Source organism: Lactuca virosa, chromosome 3 (assembly GCF_052849685.1).
Source record: "Lactuca virosa cultivar CGN04683 chromosome 3, Lactuca_virosa_CGN04683_v6, whole genome shotgun sequence".
Classification (NCBI taxonomy): Eukaryota; Viridiplantae; Streptophyta; class Magnoliopsida; order Asterales; family Asteraceae; genus Lactuca; species Lactuca virosa.
In genome coordinates, this window is record NC_136428.1 from 410,272,357 (window position 1) to 410,285,199 (window position 12,843).

The following is a 12,843-nucleotide window of genomic DNA, read 5'->3' on the forward strand; positions in this document are numbered from 1 at the left end:
TGAGCAAGAGTTTCTAAGAGAAAAATGAGAAGGAGCAGTGTGTACAATAAGCCAGAGCCTGAACGGTGATCTCCCAAAATACCCTTACTTATTTGTGTTGTGAGTTATTATTTAGATATTAGTGATGCATGATAGAAGATAGGCTAGGAATTTCATATCTTAGGGCTAGTGTTGCCTGATTTGTGATGCCTTAGCCTAGGAATTTTGCTATCTGTGATGTGCTTTGAGTATGTGCGGAGTAAGAATATCCAGCAGGAATCTTTTAGAAAGAGAGAGCTTTGAGTATAGGAGTAATCTAGGAGAGATACCTAGATGAGCAGAGGAGGAGCCTACTGAGAGAGTAGTTAGATACCCGTGTGGGGTAGAGTTACTTGAGTTCGGTGACACCTTTTGAGTGTGAGTAGAACAAGTGGAGTGGTAACCTAGAGTGGTTTTACGTGTTGGTAGAGATTATTCGATGCCCGAATGATGATTGATTTGTGCTTTGTGGAACTTTTGATGATGGGAGTCAGCTACTAAGTGAATATGACGATATTCAGGAGGTAGATGGCTGGCATCATAAGGAGTTCTTCAGCAGCTAATGGCAGAGAAGTGAGAGAACCTAGGAACAGCCTAAGGAGTGGCCTTGAGTCAGATGAGTACGCTGATAGAGGAGGGTATTCGCTGGAGGGAGAACATGTGTAGCAGGATTGGTGATCGAGAAGGTTGAGCAGCTACTTAGGAAATCTGGGACGATCTGTGTGGAAAGTATGGGTAGATGTGGCAGGTAGTATGGACCCATACTACTGAAAGTAGAGGACCCATACTCGAAACAGGAAGAATTCCAGAGGTTCTAAGAAGCAGATTGAGAAGAGAGATAACATGGTTCGAGTACCATGATTCATAGCAGATCGAGAGATGATCACATGATTCGAGTGCCATGATTCGTGGCGGTTAGTGTTTCTGGTTTACCAGTTATCCCGGTATGATTGATCAGTCTGAGATTAGATGTGATAGAGTGTGGGGCCAGAGGGCCATGTCGAGCGATTTTAGATAGAGCATACCTGGAGAGGGAAATCGAGTTAGTTTTGAGAGATTTTCTTTGGTGAGATGCCAGTTGAAGTCGCAAGACACAGGGGTGAGTGGAGATGAGAGTTTATGGAGAATGAGAGATTTTCTTTGGTGAGATGCCAGTTGAAGTCGCAAGACACAGGGGTGAGTGGAGATGAGACTTTATGGAGAATTTCGTCCTGAGTTGAGCAATTGGCTAATAGTTGAGATGTTACTTTCTGTGACAAGAGTTGCGCTGTTCCCGTTTCCCAGGAGAAGCAAAACGAGATATTGAGCTTTCGGTTTCAGAGTTGGAGGTAAACCCCGTGGGGTAGCATACGGTTGCAACCTTTTCACCAGAGTATTTGGGCAGTATGTTTGCTGTGAGGTATTCCTGATACCACGAAAGAGCTATTAAAAGAGACTGAGATGAGGACAAAGCGATGCCTTAGTCGACTCAGGCATGCTTTCAGCAGCGGTTTCAAGTGATCAAGAGGAGTATACTGGGGCGGTGGCCCTCGTCGTCTACATTGTGTATCAACTGTGAGAGTGAGGTCTCTTGCTTCGATGATGATTTGTGCGATGGGAGGCTGGTAGAGGAATCAGAAACGAGGTGCGTAATAGTGCATTATTTCCAGATGGAGAGTCATGACTAATTCGGAACAGTTAGGGTATCTGGTGGTGTGTCTGTCTGAGGCTTCGGGATGACTAGAGGCAGTCATGTCGAGAGGATTCTAAGATTTTTGTATGAGTTACGAGAATTTAGAGTTGTTTTGTTTTCATCGGAATATCATCAAGTGTTACGTTGTACGAATCCAAGAATCAAGTGTGATGTACCTAGTGAAATAATATGTGGAGTAGACTGTTGGTATGCCAATTGGTGATGGTTCGAACCGTGAGTAGGGGAGAACTGAATAATTTATTAAGAGGATTAGAGATTTGTTCAGGTACGGTAAAAGAACTGATTATGGAGATCTGCGGTACGGGAATTATGAAACTTGAGTCATTGGTGGATGAGACGAGGTGCAGAGTGAGATAATGCAACCACAGTAAGTAGCCGTTGGGAAGGGATTTTATCATGGTTAGTAGCTTTTCAAGTTGTAGTGGTTGAGATTCGAGGCGGTTGGCTCGTTGAGGTCCGGTTTCGATTACGGATAATTTCTAGTTCAATATATGGGTTATTATATGCACTCCAGGATGGGGCCACAGTTGTTTGGCAGTCGACTTCAGAGTCGGTATGAGTATTCTCGCATGGGTTTTGAGCTGTAGAGGATGGGGTATCGGATGGTCGTCAACGTGTTCTTGACATTGACGATTCCTCCGGGTTTCAACTTGTGAGTTGGAGTATTTCGAGGTTACGAGCTATGTGAGTGGAAGATCAGCGTATGAGACAATACATCGTGAGACTTTACGATGGTGTACCGGGGTATCTGAGTATGAGGCCCTAAATTTCTGGAATATTTTGAGATTTGAGTTCCAAGTGGAGTATCGAGTGACTATTGTTCCAGTGGGAACCCATCGGTTAATTGTCACCAGAGCGAGACTGTCTAAGGATGTACATGTGTTGAGAAAATTCCTTGGCTTAAGAGAATTTACATCAGGAGTGGTGGTGCATAAGATGAGTGGGTGTGTGCACCTATCTATGTTGGTTGTGGAGCATGAGTTAGTGAACTCAGTGTAGTGATCACTTGATGATGAGATTATGAGGTGATGAGAGAGCAAGTGGATCCGAGTGGGGGGTAATTACTTAGGATTATCGGGAAAAACCATGGAGTGAGCCCATGGCGACTCAGTGAGTAAGAGAGTGCTGTAACACTACGGGGAGTCGTAACAACCATGAGTCGGTGAGAGAAAGGGTATCGTGTGATTGCAGAGAGTCGTGGTATTTACTAGTCAGCGAGAGAGTGTCGCGATACTGCGGGGAGCCGTAGTATTGACTGGTTAAAGAGAGAGTGTTGTGATACTACGAGGGAGACCGTAGCACTCAGTAGTCGATAAAGGTGAATATTGTCCCGCTGTGAGCTGTAGTATTCACTAGTCCGAGTATGACGCAGAGGAGTTCATAGGCTTGGGCAGCCTTACCACTTGAGTCTTCGAGAACTTGATTGTCGAACCAGGGGCGAGACTGGGGTCTCCGTGACAGTCAATAATTGTTATATCCCGGGTTGAGAAGGGATTATCGTAATCGGAAGGAATTTGAGAGAAGATGTGTTCATAAATTCGCGAATCTTAGGTAATGATTTGAGTTCCAGATTGGAATTGAGTGGTTCCAATTCTGCTGTTGAATCAGACTCTCGAGCTTGAGTCTAGATTTGTTCGTGTGTTGAGTAGGCGAGATGAGGTTTCAGATTCATAGATGGGTTCAATTTGAGGGGTATTGTTCTCCATCAAATGTCTTAGACCAGAGTGAGTCAGTTTCGTGGGTATGGGAAGAACCGCGAGACGCATGGAATCAATAGTTGGTAGACCACAGAGGTCCGAGGGGTTTTATAGCGGGAGCTGGGGATTATGTCTGATGAGTTGAAAAACTCTTACATCGATTAGATCTTCAACAGGTTAAACAATAAAATCAAACAAAAACTGTAAACACAATATAGAATCAAATAATGCTTAATGATTCAAATGTAGTCACGCCTCAGCAGAGCTCGATGAAGAACTTCCACTGTAGAGGCGAGCTAGGGTTTGTAGTACAATACTTTGAATCATAATGAAAGCGCTGACCATAAAGGATGCATGCATGCACCTTAAATACTAAACCCTAATAAAACAAACACGGTTGGACAGGCCCAAACCGGATAACAAAACTGGGCTAACGACCGAGCCTAAGACGCAACACTATTCGACCCAACAATGTCTATAGAGGTCAGAGGGTACTTCCAGGCGAGCATGATCTTTTCTTGTGTTTGATGTCAGAGTTTTTGGGTTCATTCTTTCCGATGAGTTCTGATAGTTGTTCAGGCAGTGGGTCCTTAAGGGGGATTATGACTTTTCTGTTCCTTTGAGTTACGATCGGGATCGATTAGAGAATCAGAGTTGGAAGCGTGTTCTTAGAGTCTGTTAGTCGATGAGCGATTAGCAGGATGATGATTTGCGAGGGTGGTCTGGCAGGGAGATAGACCACTACAGTTTTCAAGTTCTGGAGAGTCACATCGAGTACCGCAGCGACAGTTGGGTCTGTCCTTCTTCGGGGTCAGGAGTCCCTGTTGGGTTCAAGTGCTTTTGGATGAGATTGTTGTAGGATATGGGGTCTTTTCGGTGGTGCTTCTCGGGTTTGGGTCCGATATATGTGGTAATAAGGAGAGATTTCGAGGGCGAAATCTAATTCAAGTGGGGGAGAGTTGTAACATCATGTTTTGGATCGCCCGTAATTAGGGTTCATGGACCGCAGCCTGGGCATGAGGATGTCTCGGGGTTGCGACGAGTTACTAGGAGCATAGGGCATCTCGTCATGTTTCCGAGGATATGAGATTCATTGGAAACGTAGTTATATCGAGGAAGCAATGGAAGTTTGAAGTTATGGCAGGATATGTCCTTTAACTGAAAAAGGTGACAGCGGAGTACGTTGGGCGTACATGTGTATACGCTTAGCGTACTCATGTGCGTCATTTTTAAGCGGAGCCACCTAGTATGATGGGCGTACCAGAGGGTATGCTAGGCGTACTAGGCACAGAGTGGAAACCCTAACTTTGGATGTGTCCCTATATAAAGAATGAGATGGACTCATTCCTGGCCACCATCCTCAGTCAATAAACCCTCTAAAAACCTAATCCTTCGTTCATGGAGCTTGTGAGTGCATTTGAGAGCCTTAAGTGATATTGGTGTGTTCTTGGAGTAAATAAGGAGCTTTGGAGAAGAAGGAGTGAGAATTCCATGTTGGATAAGGTGTTTAAGTCCGTAACTATATTTGGTACGAACTTGACCCGACCCGGCATGGTCCATTTGGGTTACACTTCACCTAACAATTTGTATAGATATCCTTTTGAGAATAAGATGTTTATGATCCATTAATATATTATAAGTTATAATATATTAATATCATTTAATTAGTGTTGATCAAGAATTGATTTTGGAATTAATTTAATGATCAAAAAGAGGCTAATTAAATATGGACTCTTTCATAATATGGATTGGGCTAAGATTTATTTAGGATGGGCTAAGAGTATATGGAAGTCCATGGATAGTCCATGGAGCTTTTATCCCATGGATCCTAGGTAAATGAAGAGCCATGGGTATTAGGGTGTAACCCTAATCCTCCATACTATATAAGGAGGGCCTTGGTTCTAGAATTCGCATGAGCGTGTGTAAGAAACAAGAGTGGGTCGATTCTAGCAAGCATCATATTCTCTCAAGTATTTCTAAATTGTTTTGGGTGATTTGTGACACCACTTGAGGCATCCACACTATTGGTGCTAGGCTCTAAAACTCCAAGCAATCAACCACAAAAGAAAGGTATGTTATTCTACTTAAAGTTTTATATTACAAGTACCCCATAACATGCTAGTTAGGTTGTAAACCTTGGAAATCAAATTTGCATGTATTTTAGAGAAAACATAGATCCAAGGTTTCTAGGGTTGCATGTACACCATAGGAGTGTTAGAATGCTCAAAACCCAACAGTGGTATCAGAGCCTAGGCTTGTTTTCTTGATACTTGATGCAAACTTGTTGAAAAAGCTCAAAAATATGCTATCTGATGCATGAACTCACAGAGTCCATGGCGGGACTCGACGAGTCCATGTGATAATTCATCTTACTCGTCGAGTAGGTTTTTGCACTCGACGAGTAGGAACCCCTCAATGCAGATTTTTGAGTTTTGCTACTGGAAATGGACTAGAAATATTACCCTAAACTGTTTTGGTGTTTTAAAACTTGTTTTAGTTGGTGTAATGCTTATGCTAATCCATTTACAATGGATAATATCAAAATTCCATGTTTTATATGTGTTAATATGATTCTTGAAATTTTGATATGAATGTTCATGTTATGGATAACCAAAAGTCACTTCTTTAAAAGTGTTGTTAAAGAATAAGAGGTTACATAAAGTGAAGAGTCTTCACATTAATGGACCATTAAACTCATAAGTTATGAAATGAAGAGTCTTGAATAGTTTCAATACTTGCCCTCAAGTTTGGAATTTGTAAAGTCTCACACATTAATACTTTAAATTCCAAATTGAACCTTATTTTTTAAAAAGATTAAAATTCAACCCTTATACTTCTATAATATTAAAATTTTAATTATTATATATATGTATAAGAATAAGTCGGTCTTACCGTTAGTAGGCCTCATTCATGAAGCCGGTCTATAAGGGGGGTATAAGGTTGTTGCCTATTAAATGGCAGCTTAATGGGTGTCCACTCTCACCCACCGCTTCCTTGACTGGTGGAGGGTTGTTAGCCGAACGGGTAGGATAGGACCTTAATCCTCATTAAAAGTATAATGAAATTATAAAGTAACTAAACCTTTATTAATTCCCAATCTTAGTTACTTTAGGAAAATATGAAAATAGGTGCTAACGCATAAAATTACACTTTGTACCTTACCAAGTCGTTAGTGGAGCGTGTGTGGTTAACCGGCACACTAACAAGGACTAGTAAGAGTGGCAAAGGGTAATTTGATTTTATCATAGATCGGTGGAGCACGTGTGCTTAACCGGAACGTCGATTAGGTGATAAAGTTGAGAGTACCAAGTCAATTTGCATGGTTATTCACACCTTGTTTGTGATCCTCGACATCCCAGTCACAAACTTGAGAGGGCACAATCGAGATTCAAACATGCCATTGAAAGTTCAATGTATCTCAAAAGATCTAGGAGTTTCAAATCCAAATAAAAAAACTTAATAATCTTTTTCGTTTTTTCATGGTGGAAATTGGTAAATTGTCATTTACCTACCTTCAACTATTTTATAACTTGGATTACGACATCCCTCTTCCAGTTATAAATAGGTTGTTGGGTCCTTGCCTTAATATTTCATTTGGGTGACTTATTAAGGACTCTTTATCTAAAAAACTTGTCTTTCTTTCTTTCAGATGTCTTCCAACACTGCTACTGGCTCAAACCCTATAGGCTCCTTTTCCCTAATGAACTTGTGTGGGAAAGTCACTTTTGATGGTTCCAATTTCAATGAATGGATTAGGAACATCAAAATGACAACTCGCTATGAGGGCAAAGAGTATGTCATCGATAAGGAGCTAAAGGTTATCGATGAGTCAACTACTACTCCTAAGGAGATTGTTGAGTACACTACCCATGAGAAAGATGCCACTAAGGTGTCTTGTATCATGTTAGCCACAATGACAGCAGAACTCCAGAAATCCTATGAAGATTTCTACCCTTTTGAGATGCACCAAGATCTGATGGATAGGTACCATCAGAGTGCTCGTCAAGAGAGGTATGAAGTCATTTCCTCGATGATAACAGCTAGGATGAAGGATAGTGAACCCATCACCGGCCACTTGCAGAAAATACATAGGTTCGTGGACCGGTTATTGAAGCTTAATGTGGACTTCCCTAAGGACATGGCGATTGACATCATTCTTCATTCCTTACCTCCAAGTTATGGTCAGTTTCACATGACTTATCATATGAATAAGGAGGAAGTCACACTCAACAAGCTTCAATGACTTTTAAGGACCGTTGAAATTGGCCTTAAAAGTACATCAGTTGTTACTCCTACTTCTACTACTGCCCCCGTTCGACGGGTACCAAGGGAAAGCCCCTTGATGGCTCCTCTTCAAGTGGAACCAAGAAAGGTTTGATTCCTCCTTCTTCAAGCCCAAAGGAAGCAAAATGCTTCTACTGCCAGGAAAAAGGGCACTGGAAGCGAAGTCGCCCTAAATACTTGCAGGATGTAAAGGTTGGGAAAGCTAAACCCACCCATGCAGGTATTTACACTATATTGTGTAATAACTCATTGAATACTAATTCTTAAGTGCTTGATACAGGTTGTTGGACCTCATACACACAGATGTGTGTGGACCCTTCAAAACTGCCACAAGGGATGCTAATCGCTATTATGTGACTTTTACTGATGATTATACTAGATATGGATATATCTACTTAATCAAGCATAAGTCAGAAACCTTTGAAAAATTCAAAGAGTTCAAGCAGGAAGTGGATAATCAACTGGGCAGGAACATCAAGATGCTCCGATCTGATCGGGGAGGAGAGTATCTTAGTATTAAGTTCCTTGACCAACTTAAGGAATGTGGGATTACCTCACAATTGACACCTCCTAGGATACCACAGCTGAATGGTGCGGCTGAGAGGCACAATCAAACCTTGTTGGACATGGTTCGTTCCTTGATGAGTCGAGCTTTGTTACCAATATCATTCTGGGGGTATGCCTTAGAGACTGCCGCCCATAACCTTAATCTAGTCCCTACCAAAAAGGTTGCCAAAACACCTCATGACATGTGGACTGGGAAAGTTCCTAACTTAGACCACATCAAGATTTGGGGTTGCGAGGCTTTCGTGAGGCGCGAGTCTCACGACAAGCTCGAACCTCGAAGTGAGAGGTGTATTTTCATCGGCTACCCATAGAAATCTTTTGGTTACCTCTACAACAGACCCAGTGAGAATGTGGTCTTTGTAGCTAGAAGAGGAGTCTTTCATGAGAGAGAGTTCATAAGCCAAGGAGACAGTGGGAGGCAAATTGACCTTGAAGAAATTCAAGAGTCAAGTGGAGAAGGAACCTCAAACCATCGTAATCAACCTGTAGAGGAAACTCCTGTTGATCCAACTAATGAGCCCATACCTCTGAGGCGTTCCACAAGAGTTAGGAATGCACCTGAGCATTACTATGGTTTCCATATTACTGCAGAATGTGATACGCTTATCAGTGATAGTACACTGGTAAGTCTGGATGAACCTAACAACTACACGGAAGCCATGTCCAGCCCTGAGGCTGCTAAATGGAAAGAGGCTATAGACAGCGAGATACATTCCATGTATGACAATCAAGTTTGGAACTTGGTTGACAATGTACTAGGTCGTAAGACAGTTGGGTGCAAATAGATCTTCAAGAAGAAGACCGACATGGATGGTAATGTACACACTTATAAGGCGTGATTGGTTGCAAAGGGCTTTTCTCAAACTCCGGGAGTTGATTATGATGAGACCTTTCACCAGTAACAAAGATCAAGTCTTTTAGGGTTATGCTAGCTATTGCTGCATTTCATGATTATGAAATATGGCAAATAGATGTCAAAACTGTTTTCCTTAATGGAAAGTTGGCTGAGGATGTTTACATGAATCAACCAGAGGGTTTTGTCGATGCTAAATATCCTAATAGGGTGTGTAAGCTTCAGAAATCCATATATCGATTGAAACAAGCACCTCGCAGATGGAATCTTTGCTTCGATGAGAAAGTCAACGAGTTTGGCTTTTCGAGGAGTGAGGATGAGTCTTGTATATATGTTAGTGGTAGTGGGATTATAGTTAGTTTTTTGGTACTGTATGTGGATGACATACTACTCATAGGAAATGACATCCCAACTCTGCAGGAGGTTAAGTCCTGTCTTGGGAAGTGTTTCGCTATGAAGGATCTTGGAGAAGCTGCCTATATCCTAGGGATAAGGATACTGAGAAACAGGAGTAAAAGACTAATTGGACATAGTCAGAGTACCTACTTGGATAAAGTGTTGAAGAGGTTCAACATGGAGAATTCCAAGAAAGGAGAGTTACCGATCCAGCACAATGCCAGACTGAGTAAAACTCAGAGTCCGAGTACAGAGGCTGAGATAGCTGAGATGAGTCAATTACCATATGCTTCCGCTGTTGGCTCAATCATGTATACTATGACTTGTACTCGTCTTGATGTGGCATTTGCTTTGAGCATGGTCACCAGATACCAGGGAAACCCTGGCAAGGCTCACTGGACTGCAGTAAAGAATATTCTCAAGTACCTACGGAGGACTGAGGATTGGGTTCTTACCCTCGGTGTGAGTGATGACTTGAGAGTAGTAGGGTATAGCGATGCTAGTTTTCAGACTGATAGGGATAATTTCCGCGCTTAGTCAGGCTGGGTCTTTAGCCTAAATGGAGGAGCAATTACTTGGAAAAGTTCCAAGCAGGAGACAGTAGCTGTGTCACACCCTAAAACCGGAACGGCATAATCGTTCGGGGGTGGAGGACGTCGTGTACAGTATCACAACAATCTATAGTAGTAAACAAGCAACAACATCATCCATTGCATTAATAATATAATTTAATACAAGTGTGTTCTGTCAAGTTAATAGACACCAAAAATATGAATCAAAATAAAAGATGAGTCTTGAACGAGCTCCATCTTCTCAAAACCTGGCATCGGTACCTGTCTACTGGCGACCTAAGAATACAAGTTATTTTGAAAGAGTTTATCAGCTTTAAAGCTGGTGAGAACATAAGTATTTTAGTGTCTGTGTTTGTATGAAAGTGTTTGTAAGTATGTGATGTGTAAGTTTGTAAAAGTTTGTGAATGTTTGTAAAAGGTTTGAATCTCTTAGAAAACCCTTTGTTTTTCTACTAAAAGTAGCCTTCTACGAAGGCATCAAGTATCTATGTGTGTGTCTCTTGTAAGAGTATGTATTTTCATAAATCTGACTATCATTAACCAAAAATATAGTTTTTACATTACTGTTTATTGTGTGAAGATCACAAAGTGAATGCAATGGGAAAATGAAATAGTATTGTAGTGTTGTATTAAGTAACTACTGTTGTACTAACTACCTTAATCCAATTATTATTTAAAGTACCATGTGATCGGCCTGTACCATACTACCGACTATAAACACGACGATGTAAGATGTCGGAAGGAATGACGTTTGGAACCCATAGACTTGCAAGTCCGACTGTAGCGAGCAGCAAGGTGTAGGATAGTCAATCCAGTATAGATCTATACACAAACTCAATGCTCTCCATTTAAGGAGATTCTGGATACAAAACGAGCCATGACAGGTGATGTCGTGCCCCGTTACGTGGCTCACATAACTGTATTAGTGTACTTGTGTATGTATTGAATATACTAGTTGTATTGTATGTTCTCTCTCTGTCTAGTATGTATGTATGTTCTCTCTGTATGATATTGTTTGTTCTCTCTCTGTCTAGTATGTAAGTCTGTTCTCTCTGTATGGTATTGTTTGTTCTCTCTGTCTAGCATGTATGTTTTATTGTATTGTATAGTATGTACTAGCTGTATTGTAATGTATAGTATGTACTAGCTGTATTGTAATGTATAGTATATACTAACTGTATTGTAATTTATGTTTCATTGTTCTAGTAATAGTATTAGTAACTTCCTAAACTATGCCTATTATAGTTTACTAGTGATGTTGTTTGTATGTATGAACATGTTTGTATACCCTTGCTACCCAAAGGTATTGAATAGAAAGAAGGAACTTTTATGTCTATATAGGTATACATAATATATAACTAATATTTATACGACCCTCGGTCAAATAACCTATACCCTAAGGCCACATCCAAACAAGGAAAAGGAATTAAAGCGGGTTAGCAGTCCTAAGTCCTTTAAGCATTACTTATATAACTATACATATATAGGCATGCATTTGACAATATAACAGAATATAAGTTTCAAAGAGTTTAATAAAAGTATTTGACATGTAAGAGAGTTTGTAAAAGTATTTGATATGTAAAAGAGTTTGTAAAACAGTTTGAAGTAGTTTGTTTGATAACACAGTTTGAAAAGTAAGAAATCCACTTGTTTGGTAGTTATTAATCACATGTGATTGATATAATAACTATAATAGATCAACTTGTACCCCCCCCCATAAAAGCATATAAAATCATTTAAAAGGTTGATTAAGGGGTATGAACTCACCAGTAGTGAGTGGTTTGGATGAACGGAATGTTATAGGATGCTAAGTGTCAAGTGAAGACTTGAGCACACACAAGGATCCTAGTTAACATATAATAACACATATATGTAACCAATTAGTCATTAAAAAACTAATTAACCAAGTTAAGACACCATAGGACAGGAAAAACACTTGATTTAAGTGTTATAAATACTAAGGATTGCATCTAAGGGTTGTAGGGCTTGGCTTTTGAGTTTAGGGTCCAAGGGTAACCTCTTTGTGAGTTTAAGGTTTTGGGACCAATTCCCTTGGAGTTTACGGTCGTAAACCCATGAGTTTACGGCCGTAAACTCATGGTACCTCTACCATTTTGTGTTTTGAAGACTTAAAGGCCATAAGGAAGCATCCTAACTTCAAGTCTAAGCCTTAGGAAGTGATTGTGGCATCATTTCACCCCTTTGTAGAGTTTACGGCCCATGGACCATTTCTCCATGAGTTTACGGCCGTAAACTCTAATGGTTCATGGTCTTTTTGATGTTTAAGGTCCTAAGCACTTCAAGGATATGATCTAGACTAGTATCCAAGGCTTGGTAAGGGACTAGGGCACACAATGGCCCTTTCATTAGGGTTTACGATCCAAGAACATGTTGGACCGTAAACACCTTTGATCTTGTGTTTCTTTTTGTTTACTAGTTGATTAAGAAGTGTAACAAGCCTTATAACACACTAGGGTAAGAGTATTTACATTAAAGGAGCTTGAAAGGGTGTTAAAAGTCCAAGAACACTAGTGTGTGTTCTTGGTGTTCTTGGTGAAACTAAGAACACTTGAAGATCTACACAAATGGAATGATTTCACGGATGAAATCACGTAAGATCACTAGATTAAGTAAGATATCAACTAATTAGGGCAAGAAACACTTAAAAAGTTGAAGATCAAGAAGGAAAATCGGATGATACTTGAGACGATTTGAGTTCTAGTTCTTGAAAGTGTGAAAAAGTGGTAAAAATGACTAAGTGTC